This window comes from Panthera onca, chromosome A3 (assembly GCF_046562875.1).
Source record: "Panthera onca isolate mPanOnc1 chromosome A3, mPanOnc1 haplotype 2, whole genome shotgun sequence".
NCBI classification, from domain to species: Eukaryota; Metazoa; Chordata; class Mammalia; order Carnivora; family Felidae; genus Panthera; species Panthera onca.
The window spans coordinates 57,815,801-57,827,587 of NC_138341.1; positions in this window are offsets into that span (position 1 = coordinate 57,815,801).

The following is an 11,787-nucleotide window of genomic DNA, read 5'->3' on the forward strand; positions in this document are numbered from 1 at the left end:
GTGATGAGTGGATTTTTTTTTGTCCAACTGTGTCTAAACGCATACGAACACACATTTGTGTGGTGCCCAGCCTCACTCATTTTGTGCTGTCGTCTGAACTCTATGGGAACCATCAACGAAATCTGGAGTTCTTCACAGTCAGCTTTGGAAGACTCGAGTCTGGGAGAGGCATGGTGAAAATGATGAGTGTGCACAAAGCAGGGCTGCCTCCCAATTCTGGACACCCACGTTGCTCCCATGCTGATTACATCCGAGTTTCTGGGGGTGGGCTTGTGCTTCCCTGGTGATTGTAACTGGCAGCCAGGGTGAGGAACACCACCCTACTCCCACTCTGCTCCTGGAAACATCTTCCCTTCTGTATTAATGAGTTTGTCACCAGCTAGACCCCAAGACCTGACCTTTAACAGCTCACCCACTGACTTTTGTCACACATTTTTCCTTGAGCTCTTCTTTCTAAGCTTATCTCTCTCTCTCTCTCTCTCTCTCTCTTTTTTTTTTTTTTTTTGAGAAAGAGAGAGTGGGAGTGAACAAGGGGCAGAGAGAGAGGGAGAGAGAGAGAGAATCCTGAAGGAGGGCTTGAGCTCACCCAATGCGGGGCTCAAACTCATGAATCATGAGACTGTGATCTGAGTCAGAGTGGGATGCTTAACCCACTGAGCCACCCAGGTGCCCCTCTAGCGTATCTCTTAACTCAGGCAAAAGACCCCTGGGGCACAGTATCCCATGTTAAAAATCATGGAAATGAAAACTACCCCTCAAGTAGTAACAATTGCCCAAACAAGCCCAGCCACCAGTACCACCCAGACCAGTTTGACTTAACCCCCCACTCACACCTGCACAGATAGACCTTGGAGGGACCCATAGTGTGACTGACAGTTACCTTTATCTCATTAAAACACTAAAATCTTCACCCAAGGGGGAGCACAAGCCTCATTCACATAACATACAATGGAGCTATATTTCCTTAAGGCACCTGGCAACACCTATGCCCACCTCTACATACAAGGACACGGTTCCCATTTCTAAATATTCATCCTGACCTTAAATAAAAGGAACCCATTCACTCTTGCTTGGGGAGTCAAGGCTTTGGAACTTATTCCTGTGATCTCCTTATTGCTGCAAAGAAAGTCTCCTTTGTAGGAGACCTCCATGTGGTGTAATTTCCGTCTGGGACTCGCCGAGGAGCGAGCTCGTGGGAGTTCAGTTACAGGTTGACTTGGTTCGGAAGTTGTCCAGAAGAAGTTGGTTTCACCCAAGGAGAAAAACCTATCAGAATGAAGTCCTCGCGGGAGTTCAGGACATACCACCCCAAAATATGCTGCTTCAGTATATTGATTATTTGGAGCTGAAGGCACTTGAAAAACAGCAGATACAGGGGGAGGCTCTCTCTGAACTCCCCGCATCTGCCTAAAGACAGATCCTCTGAAAGGAACTCCATTGTCATCAACCCCCAACCCTCGAGTTTCATCAACCAGGGAAGACTGACTCCTGTCACAGGAGAGGAGACTACGAGTCGACACCACACCCAGATAGACTTTGTCACACACTGTCATACTTTCCCTCTGTTCTTAGGGCCCCTCCGTCTTTCCCCCAAGTCACTTACTGTCCCCTAAGTGACCTGCATCCGCACCCCCTTCTCTGTTAAGATGGTCTATAAGCTCTCAAATCTCATCTCTTTTTTAGGCGTTTGCTTTTTTTTCTCTGTGATGCCCTTATCCACGTAATATTAGAAATGAATAAATTTGTGTATCTTTTCTCCCATTAATCAGCTGGTTGTCAAGTGATTTTGTAGACCCAGCTATTGAAGGGAGGGGGGTAGAGGGAATGTCTTTCCTACATCCTCATTCATTCTTTCTTTCTTTCATCAGATATTTATTGAGCACCTAGCATGCCAAGTCCCATGCTAAGTATTAGAGATACTAGGTTGAATGAAATATAGGCCAGGCCTTAGGGGGTATAGTGGAGGGACCAGACATTAAACCAGCATCTACAAAGAGAGCTCAGCTTGTTCCCCAGGATCCTGGCCCATGCTGGTGGACTGAGGGAGGGAGGGCTCTATGAAGGATATTTTTGGGAAAAAGTATTTATCCATGGAAATTTCTCAGTACCTAAGGAAGGGCAATTTCAGGGACAACACAGGTTCTCTCACCTGCGAGTACCAACGTTTTTAAAGCACAGGCTCTTAATTGCTTCATGTCCTGACAAACCCGTCATAAATTGAAAATACGGTAAACCAAAACTGTGTGTAATACACCTAACCTATCTAAGTAGCCTCACCAAGCTTACCTGTGGGCAGAACACTTACATGAGCCTATAGTTGGGCAAAATAATCTAACACAAAGCCTATTTTTAAAAAAATTTTTTTTTAAATGTTTATTTATTTTTGAGACAGAGAGAGACAGAGCATGAATGGGGGAGGGGCAGAGAGAGAGGGGGACACAGAATCTGAAGCAGGCTCCAGGCTCTGAGCTGTCGGCAAAGAGCCCGACATGGGGCTCGAACCCATGACCGTGAGATCGTGACCTGAGCCGAAGTCGGAGGCTCAACCGACTGAGCCACCCAGGCACCCCAAGCTTATTTTTTTTTAATAAAAAATTTTTTTTAACATTTATTCATTTTTTGAGAGAGAGACAGAATGTGAGCGGGGGAGGGGCAGAGACAGAAGGAGACACAGAATCCCAGGCAGGCTTCAGGCTCTGAGCTGTCAGCCCAGAGCCCCACCTGGGGCTCCCACCCGCAAAACGCTAGATCAGGACCTGAGCCGAAGTTGGTCGCTTAAGCGACTGAGCCATCCAGGTGCCCCAACAAAGCCCATTTTATTATAAAGTGTTGAGTATCTCATGCGACTTATTGAATACTGTACCGAAAGTGAGAAACGCATGGTTGTATGGGGGCAGAGTGGGGTGAGTGTGTCAGCTGTTGACCCTCGTGGTCTCATGGCCGCCCGGGAGCCATGGCAGAGAATAGCGCCACTCATCTCCAGCCTGAGAAAAGATGCAAATTCAAAGTTTCAAGTACGGTTCCAACCGAACGTGTCATTTTTGCACTGCCATCAAGACCAAAGCTCCTAAGTTGAACCATCCTGAGTAGGGGACCATCCGTACCCCCATCTTATGGACAAAGAAACTGAAATGCAGAGAGATGAATTCACTTGTCTAAATCCCTGAGGATTTAGGAAGCAACCCTTAGGTCTGTATCATTCAGAGCCCGTCTTGTAAGAGCTAATCTCTGCCAGCTCTAGAGAGATGGGCTTCGGTGAAGGAGCTGGTAAAAGCTGACAAGGCCACGTCACTGGCCTCTCAGTGGCACACCATAAAACACCAGGTGCCACTGCCTGCAGAGCCTCCAGCTGGGGGCTACCGGGGTCAGCAGTGGTGGGAGGGGCTTCAGAGCCGCGGTGGAAGACGGTGCTGGTGGCCTCGGCGGTCACGGTGGGCAGCCAGTAGTCACCTCGTGGCACAATAGCTGACACTTATTGGGCACTTACAGTGTACCAGACGCCAAAGTGCTTAGGATGGATTAACTTATTTCCTATTTATAATCCCCATTCTTGCAGATTAGGACACTGAGGTCCGGGAAGGGAAGATAACCTTCCCAGGTTATAGGTTATAACCTTCCGTATCTAGTAAGTATGGGGCCGGCATGCACAGCCAGTACGTTGATTGCCGGGCTTGTGTGCTTCAGAACTGTGTGGTGCTGCCTGTCCTAGATGCCTATAAGGGATGTAACAGCTTGAAGTGTGCTTAGCCGATCGGTAGTGCACCCCAGGAAAGAAGAGGGCAGGCGTGACAGATTGCAAAAGTGGCTTCGGAACTCTGCAGCTCCTTCCTCCGGGAGACGAAGTCCGCTTCCCAGCCCCTGAGTTTGCTTGGCCTCGTGACTTGCCCTGACCAAGAGAATATGGTGGAAGCCAGGGGGCACCAGTGCCAAGCCTAGGCCTCAAGAAGTCTTGCAGCTTCCGCTCTCCCCACCCTTGGGACCCTGCCGCCGCAGGCAGAAGCTTGGGCAGGCTAGCCTGCCGGCTGAGAGATGCGTGGCCCAGTCACCCTCTCAGTCCGGCTGAGCCCGCCGTGTGAGTGAGGCAGTCCTAAAGGCCCCAGTGACCTGCCAGCTCACCACAGACACATAAGCCAGCCCAGCAGAGCCTGTGTAGAAGCCACCCAGCTGACCCACAGAGTCGTGAGTAAATAAATACAAGTTTCTTGTTCTCAGCCGCTGCTGTGTGGCTTGTTATGTAGCCATAAATACAGCAAGAAATACCTCGAGGAGAAGGAAGATACGAAGTTGGAGGCATTCCCACCAGGCGGTATGAATAAGTAGAAACCCTTGAGGCAGGGAAGAGAGATTCAGAGGAAGATGACGGGGAGAACCTGCCTGGGTCCCTCAGGACCCAGCACCTCACCTCTTCTCACTGCCACCAGGTGGAGAGGAATGGCAGTACTCTTCTGGAGAGAAATGACAAGATGGTGAGTGAAGAAGCTGTCAGCTGACTTTGGGAAGACAATCCCCAACCAGGCAGAGGTGGCCGCCTCTCCTCTCCACAGATACAGTGGTGGGTGCTGCGTGTGGGCAGAGAGAGGCCTTGAGAGAGCCCCGTCCACCCTGGACAGACTCCAGCCGCTCCCATCTGGGTAGCAGGGATCCAGACAGTGAGCTGTGGGAGCCTCAACTCAAGCAGCAGCTGTGCGAGTGAGGAGTGGGAAGAGGGGAGAAATGCTTAGGATGCACCTTGGAGCCAACTGAAATGGGGGGAATGGCCACTGCGGAGGAGGGGCGGCCTAAAATAACACTGCCGTTCAGAGTACAAAAGGATGCCCCGCAACAAACAGAACAGATGGAAAGATTAAAGGATACTTACTAAGTGTCATCACCGTACAAAATGTACCTATTATGGTATAACCAAGTGTTTCTGGTGATGACATTGGTAATTTTTTGACGTAGCCTGCCATCTGCCCTTGCGTTGAAGGATCACCCTTCCTTGAGGGATTTGAATTTTAAAAAGAATCAAAGCCCGCAGGTAAAGGGGAGATCCTGTATTGGTAGAATTCCAGGCAGCCATTGAAAAGTGGAGCAAGGGTTTTTCTTTTACGCGGGCCACTTCCCCGGGCTTTTGGCCTCAGTGCCAGCCGCAGAACCACAAAAAGGGGACCTCGGCCTCGGACGCTTTTAATTCCCTTCCTCCAAAGTTGCCCCTGTGTTTCTCGGACTTGGGGGAGCGGCTCTGTCCACCCCCGCCCCACCAGGCCCTCCTGCTCCGGAGCGCGAGGGTAGAGGACGGCCGAGCCCCCCCCCCCCCCGCGGCCGCCAGAGGGCGCTGCGCAGTCGCCGGGTGCGCCGAGGCCGCCTGGGCGTGTGGCCTGGCGTGGGCATTTTTTGTGTTGTTTAAATGCCAGCGTTTACTGCTGACTCTTTTCCCAAACGTGTTTCTAATTTACCCGGTATTTCTTCTACGTGAAAAACTTTAGAAGAAGAAGAAAAATTCACGCTTAACTTTAGTTCCAGGGTGGGCAAAGGGGTTTGCCACCAAATGCGGTGTGGTTCCAGAAACCTCTGGTACTGGGGCCGAGCAGCCAGCAAGGGCTCCCCAGACGCTACCCCTGGGTTAGGACGGAGGCACGCTGAACCAGCACACCGAACCCAGTTCCTGGAAATGCTCTTGCTAACAATCAGCAAGCCCGCAGGCTTTCGGCTCCAGAGGAGGGTCCGTTTCGGGCCGGTTCTGGAGCTGGTGGCCGCGGCCGGGCGGAGGGGCCACGCCGCGCCCCGAGCTCCCGCGGTGCCCCGGGCGGAGTGTGGCCCTCGGGGGAGGGGGGCGCGCGGCCGGGGCCCCGAGGTTCCGCGGGGGGCGGGGGGGACAGCGGGCGCTCTGGGGCAGCAGTGCCGGCGCAGGGCGAAGTCGGGGAGGCACAGGGCCGGGGCTCCATGACGGGAGCAGAGGGGGCGTCCTGTCTGATGGGGGTGGCGGGGACGGTTCCTCGGGCTTGGGTGGAGGCTAACAAGCCTGACCGCCACAAATAGAAGGCATGGGCGAAAAGACCCAAAGACCTTTTTTTGATTGCTGGGAGGTCTTGGGCAGAGAAAGCTCCTAATCCCCGGGGTGGGAGCTGGGGTGAGGTTCTGGGGGGAGTGTCTGATTGGCGGCTAGGTTCTGTTTTTCAGACCTGGAGGGGGGGGAAAAAATCCCCTGTCCCCTGGGGAGATTTCTCAGTCACTTTTCTCCTGCAGGAAGCTGCTTCTTGTTGGAGCCTCCTGGGATTGGCAGAGTTAAAATCCTTTAACCCAGGATGCCTTGGGCCTTTTGTTCAGCTCTGACAATGGAATTGGGTGGAGGGGGCTGGGAAGGCAAGTAGCTGGGTCTGGGTGTATCCATGGGGTGGGGGTCTGGTAAAGCTGTGTGCAGTCACTGGATGAAAAAAGCAATTTAGTCGTGTGTGTGTGTGTGTGTGTGTGTGTGTGTGTGTGTTGGGGGGAGGGTGCAAGGGAGCCCAAGGCAAGGGGCACCAGCTCGTTAACACATGTGTATGAGTGCCTGCTGTGTGCTCAGCAAACCCTTAATTACTCAGGAAGACCTTCCAAAACTGGGAACTCAATATTGGTCCCTAAAAGGTTGGGTAATGGGTTTTTCTTGCATCTGAAATCTGAGGGAACAGACCTCTGGCTCCCCTGGGCTCCCAGATTCTTCTAGATGGCTTTGTCTTCTAAAATTCTGTGCTCCCACGGGACAGCACTTAGTTAAGGACATCAGAAATGCATACCCTTCAACCATATTCATCATCCTAAAACTCTTGCTTTGAATATATCATGTCCTCATTCTGGTCCTCAGCAGCACCCACTACTTCAAGGGGCTTAGGGTGACTGTGTCCAAGCCCTCTCACCATGCAGACTTTTCTTCCCCAGCTCCCCACATGCATTTTCCCCTGAAGCCAGCCTGGCCCCTCATGGTCCCTTGGGCTTGTCGGTGGCTCTGCTTTATTTAGACAGGGAAGATCTCTTTGAGGAGGTGACTTTCGAGGCCTTCTGGTTGGGAAGGACGCAGCCCTGTGGAGATCTGGGGAAGAGTGTTCCAGGGCAGGAGGGATAGTGAGTGCAGAAGCCCTGAGGCAGAAATACACTTGTTGTGTTCCAGGGTGGGCAAACCAGGGAGGCCACTGCCACTGCCTGGTGGCAGGGGAGGGGGAGGACAGTGTGAACAAGGAGATTTGAGGGGCTCAGGGGACATAGGCAGGGACTAGATTACCAGTCCTCATGGGCCAAGGTAAGGAGTGTGAGTTTAATTTTGATTGCTGTAGGAAGCCTTTGGAGCCTCTTAGTTGGGAGTGAAGAGATTTCATTTACCCTTTAGAAAGATCACTCTTGCTGCTTTGCAAAGCATAGTCTAGGAGCCGAGGAGAACAGTTAAGATGCGATTGCAGAAGTCCTGGCAAGAAGAAACAAAACCAGGGTGGTGGCTATAGAGATGGTGAGATGCAGTACTGGTTTCTGGAACAATTTTGGAGGTGTAGTAGGTAGGACTTACTGATGCTCTGACCTATGACAGAAAAGAGGAGTTAAGGATGATGCCTCCATTTTTAGGCCAAGTGGATGGAAGGGATGCCCATGTTGGGGCAAGAGATGGATCAGTAGTTCTGTTTTGATAGCCCCCGCCAAGACCTATCAGACATCAGCTGGACACACGGAGGCAGGTTTGGGTCTGGAATTCAGGGGTGTCTTGCCTTCAGACTTAAATTTGAGACTAAGCATGTAGATGGTGTTCCAAGCTGTGGCCTGGATAATTCCACTCAGGGAAAGAGTAAAGACAGAAGAGAGAGGGCTGGCCCTGAAGCCATGGCCACATTTAAGGCTCTGGTAGAGGGAAACCAGTAAAGAAGCCTGGGAAGAACAACCTGTGAAGTTGGGAGACAAACCAAAAGATTCTGATTCTAAGGAAACTCAGCCAAGGAAGTATTTCAAGAAGCAGGATGTATTGGTCTGTTATTGCTGGGTAACAAACAGCCACAAAAATCTCAGTGGTGTATAACAGTAAATATTTCTTTTACTCATGCATTGTGGGTCATCTGGAGGTCAGCTAGATGCGGCTGACCTTGGCTGGGCAGCTCTGAGCTGCACTTGGGTCCGAGCCTGTTCTATATATCATCCTTGCACTGGCAGGGTGGTTAGGGCAGGTTTTTTCCCATGGCAATAACATTGCCACAAGTAGGCAAGTGGAAACATGAGATGCCTCCTAAGGCCCAGGCTTAGAACGGACATCATGTCACTTCCTCCTATATTCCAGTGGCCCAAACAGGGTTACACAGCCAGGCCCAAAGTCAAGGAGCCAGAAAGTATACTCTGCCTCCAGTGGGGGCAGGGGGTGGAGACTGCAATATCACATAGAGATATGGACGCAGGGAAGAGTGACAAGAATTAGGATCAAGAATCATTCTCTGTGATCAAACATGTTCAATACCACTGGGAGATTTGGTGAGACAAGGGCCATGAACTGGCCATCAGTCTAGTCAAGGTATGGGTCACTGGCACTCTTACTAAGAGCCATTACACCAGAATGAAAGGGATAAAAGCCCGGGTGGAGTGGGTGGAGGTGACAACGGGAGGTGGGGGAGAGGGCTGTCAGTCTAGAGACATCTCTCTCAGGAACATCCGCTCTGCAGAGGAGTAGCCGGCAGGAGATGTGAGGCTAAGGCTAATATGTTTTTAAAGTTAGGGAATTAAGTCTGTTTGACTTTGATGGGAAGGATCTAGTAGAGAGGAAGAAGTGAGGTGTACCGAAGACAGGGAATACTTGTGTGGTGAAAGGGGAAGGGGCCCAGGGCTCAGCTGGAGGGGCTGGCCACAGATGGGTGCAGAGAACACAAAGCTGCAGAGTTTCTGGTGGCTTTGGTGGCAGCACGATCACACATTTGGTCTGACTGTACCTCTTTTGTCTCTGAAGGATAGTCTGAGGTCAGATGGAGAGTGAAAGAGGAAGAGTGTTGAAAATATGCAGAGAGAGGAGAAAGTGTGAAGTTGTTGCCCTGTGGAGAGGGAAAAGGAATTTTCTAAGACACTGTAGTAGGATTGTCCAGCAGTTCAAATGCCTATTTGAAATTTATGGCTATAAATTTGAAGTGAGTCCATCCAGAGCAGCTGGGGAATTTTCCTCAGCGGTGCTCAACTGCTCAACTGCTCGGTTGCAGGTGTGAAGTAAACAGTTTGATTTAAGCTCAGTTGGGTTTTCGCCAGGTGAACATGATGGAGAGAGACCAGTATAAGGAAGTTAAGACTGTTTGCAAGGGAGATATTTGTGTGCCGGAACGGGCAATCTCAGCTGGCTGAGAAGTGAACTGAGGGGAGACACATAGTGAAGGAACAGCGGCACAATGGGTTGGAGGTCTCGGGTGGAGCCAAAAGACTGGAGGGGATGAGCTGGGGGGGGGGGGGGCTGGCAGGTGGGGGGGGATCTTTGAGTCTGAGATTTGGGGCATGGTGTAGACATTCATGGTTCCAAGGTCCAAGGTCTGACCAGAAAGCTAAAGCAGGGCAGGAGAAAATATACTGTTAGGGCTAAGGCAGTCAAGGGACTCAGGGGCCGGGGTGTTGGGTGGGTCATCAGCACTGAAGCTGTGGTCACCAAGAGTGATGACAGTGGAGAAAGAGCCTGGCGTCAAAATCATCAAGAAACAGAGAAAGCGACCAGGATTATAAGGTGACACTGACTAGGAGAAGTGGTGGGTAGTACACTCAGATGAAATGCATTCCAAAGGAGCTGGGTTTTCCAAGGCAGAGGAAACAGATTGGAAATTGGTGAATGAGGACCTCTTGAAGTGCTTGGTCTGTGGGAGAAAAAGAACCTCTCATGGAGAGACCTGTGGGGACAGCTGTGCTGGCAGGGGACAGACAGACTCCAGGAAGAAGGAAGTGAGGGTCCTAGTCTTGGAGATTTAGAGTAGAGGCAGGGGGGATGGGTTTGGAGGGCAGGGAGGGGAGGGGGGTGTGGGCTGGGGAGTGTTCAGCACTAGGGGGTAGGGCTTGGAGCTGGGATAAGTGGGCGCGAAGCAGATGGGTGTGCTTTCCCTGCCCTGGTCAGGGCACCCACACCTGGCCCCTTTGTGGAAGCTTCCCAGATTACCCCCGGGAGGCAGGAGGTGGGAACAGACTTCCTTTTCCCCGGAACCCCCGTAACTTTTGTTGCTGATGATTCTCAGGCCTTATCATCTACTTCTAGGTGTCTTTAGCGTTCTTCTGTGGATTTCTTGTGTCCTCAATGAGTCGCAGGTTCGGGTGGTAGGAAACCCCAGATGAGCCACTTTGCACCCACTCAAGTCCAGCACAGCACCTGACGTGAAGCGGGCGCTTCTCAAATGTTTGTTGATTGAGTTGGATACAATGCGGTAATGGTTCTCTTTAAGGCCAAGAGTGGGGCCCGTCGTCTGGCGGCGGCGGTGCGGTGGGGGGTGGGGGTGTCCTTCTACCCGGGGGCCCCCACGCCACCCCCACCGGCCAGCTGCCGCGCGGCCGCCCCTCCCCCCCCCTTCCCTCGCAGCCGGCAGGGCGAGTAACCCGACGCCTGGGCCCGCTCCCCCTCCCGACCCGGCTCCCGGTGGCCAATGGCCGCGGCCAGAGCCTCCGCGGGGAGTCGCGGGGCCCTGGCGGCGCCGCGCGGCCGGGCTGGAGCTGGGGCACCCGGAGGTGAAGAGCTGCCCGTCTGCGACTCGAGCGGCCAGGCTCAAACCCCCGCCTGGGCTCTCCGCCCGCCCCGTTCTGCCCGGAGCCCGGCCCGGGCCCTTCCCGCTGTCGGCCCCAGGCCTGAAGGCCAAAGGGACCCGGCGCTCGGCGCAGACTGTGGCCCCCAGCGGGCCAAGTCGGGCTCCCCGCCCCCTCTGCTCCCTTCCCCCAGCCCAAGGGGTCGGGACACTTGGCTTGTAGGCCCCTCTCGGGGACCAGCCAAGGGCCCTTGTGAAGTCATGGATTCTCTGAGCCTCAGTTTCCTCATCTGTAGTTGAGGCAAGTGCTTATCCACCTCTGGGTGGGGTGGGGTGAGCACCCAACCAGTGAAGGGCGTGTAAGTCCTCCTACATTAACCAGAGGACGGGCCAAACCCAAGCCACTGTGACCTGTCACCACCTGCCCTGCGGCAGATGGGAACGGCAGCTCCTCCTACCCGCCATTCCGGCTCCACCCACCATCCTGGGAATTCCCTGGGTTCAAAGGAAGAGCCCAGCACCGCTTTCCCTGACACCCCCAGTACAGGCATTTCCTGCAGCTCGTCTCTCCCGAGGCAGAAGTCAGCTGGTGGGGTTTAGTAACCCTGGGGGAAGGGAACTGGAAATATACGCTGCGCTGGCAGGATGGAGCACAGTCCGGGCACTTTTCCAACTACCTACTTTATCTCCTATATACTTACTAGAGTGTAAGAAGTGTAAAGAGGAAACCCTCACCGGCAATAGCTTTTTCCTCCTCAAAAAATTAAAACTGCACACTCCTGACCATTACCGTCTGTAGGCTACAAATTCTCATGCGTCTGATCGAAACCCGCCATCATGGTGCCCAAAAGAAAAGCAATGGAGAGCTCAGGAAATACATTACAGTCTGAAAGAAGAGAAAGAGAGGAAGTCTTTGTCAAGGATGCGTTATTTTAACATTCATAGCCTCCCCACACCCCCAAAGTAGCAGGTGTGGGTTGCCAGTGGTGTTGAGGACACACATGTGGGGGTCCCCTGAGTTCTTGGCTTCTGTGTCTGTGTCTTGAACAGGCTCCCAGGTGCCTCCTGGAACCTGCAGGAGTGGTTCACACTCTTCCTCTGCACTGGG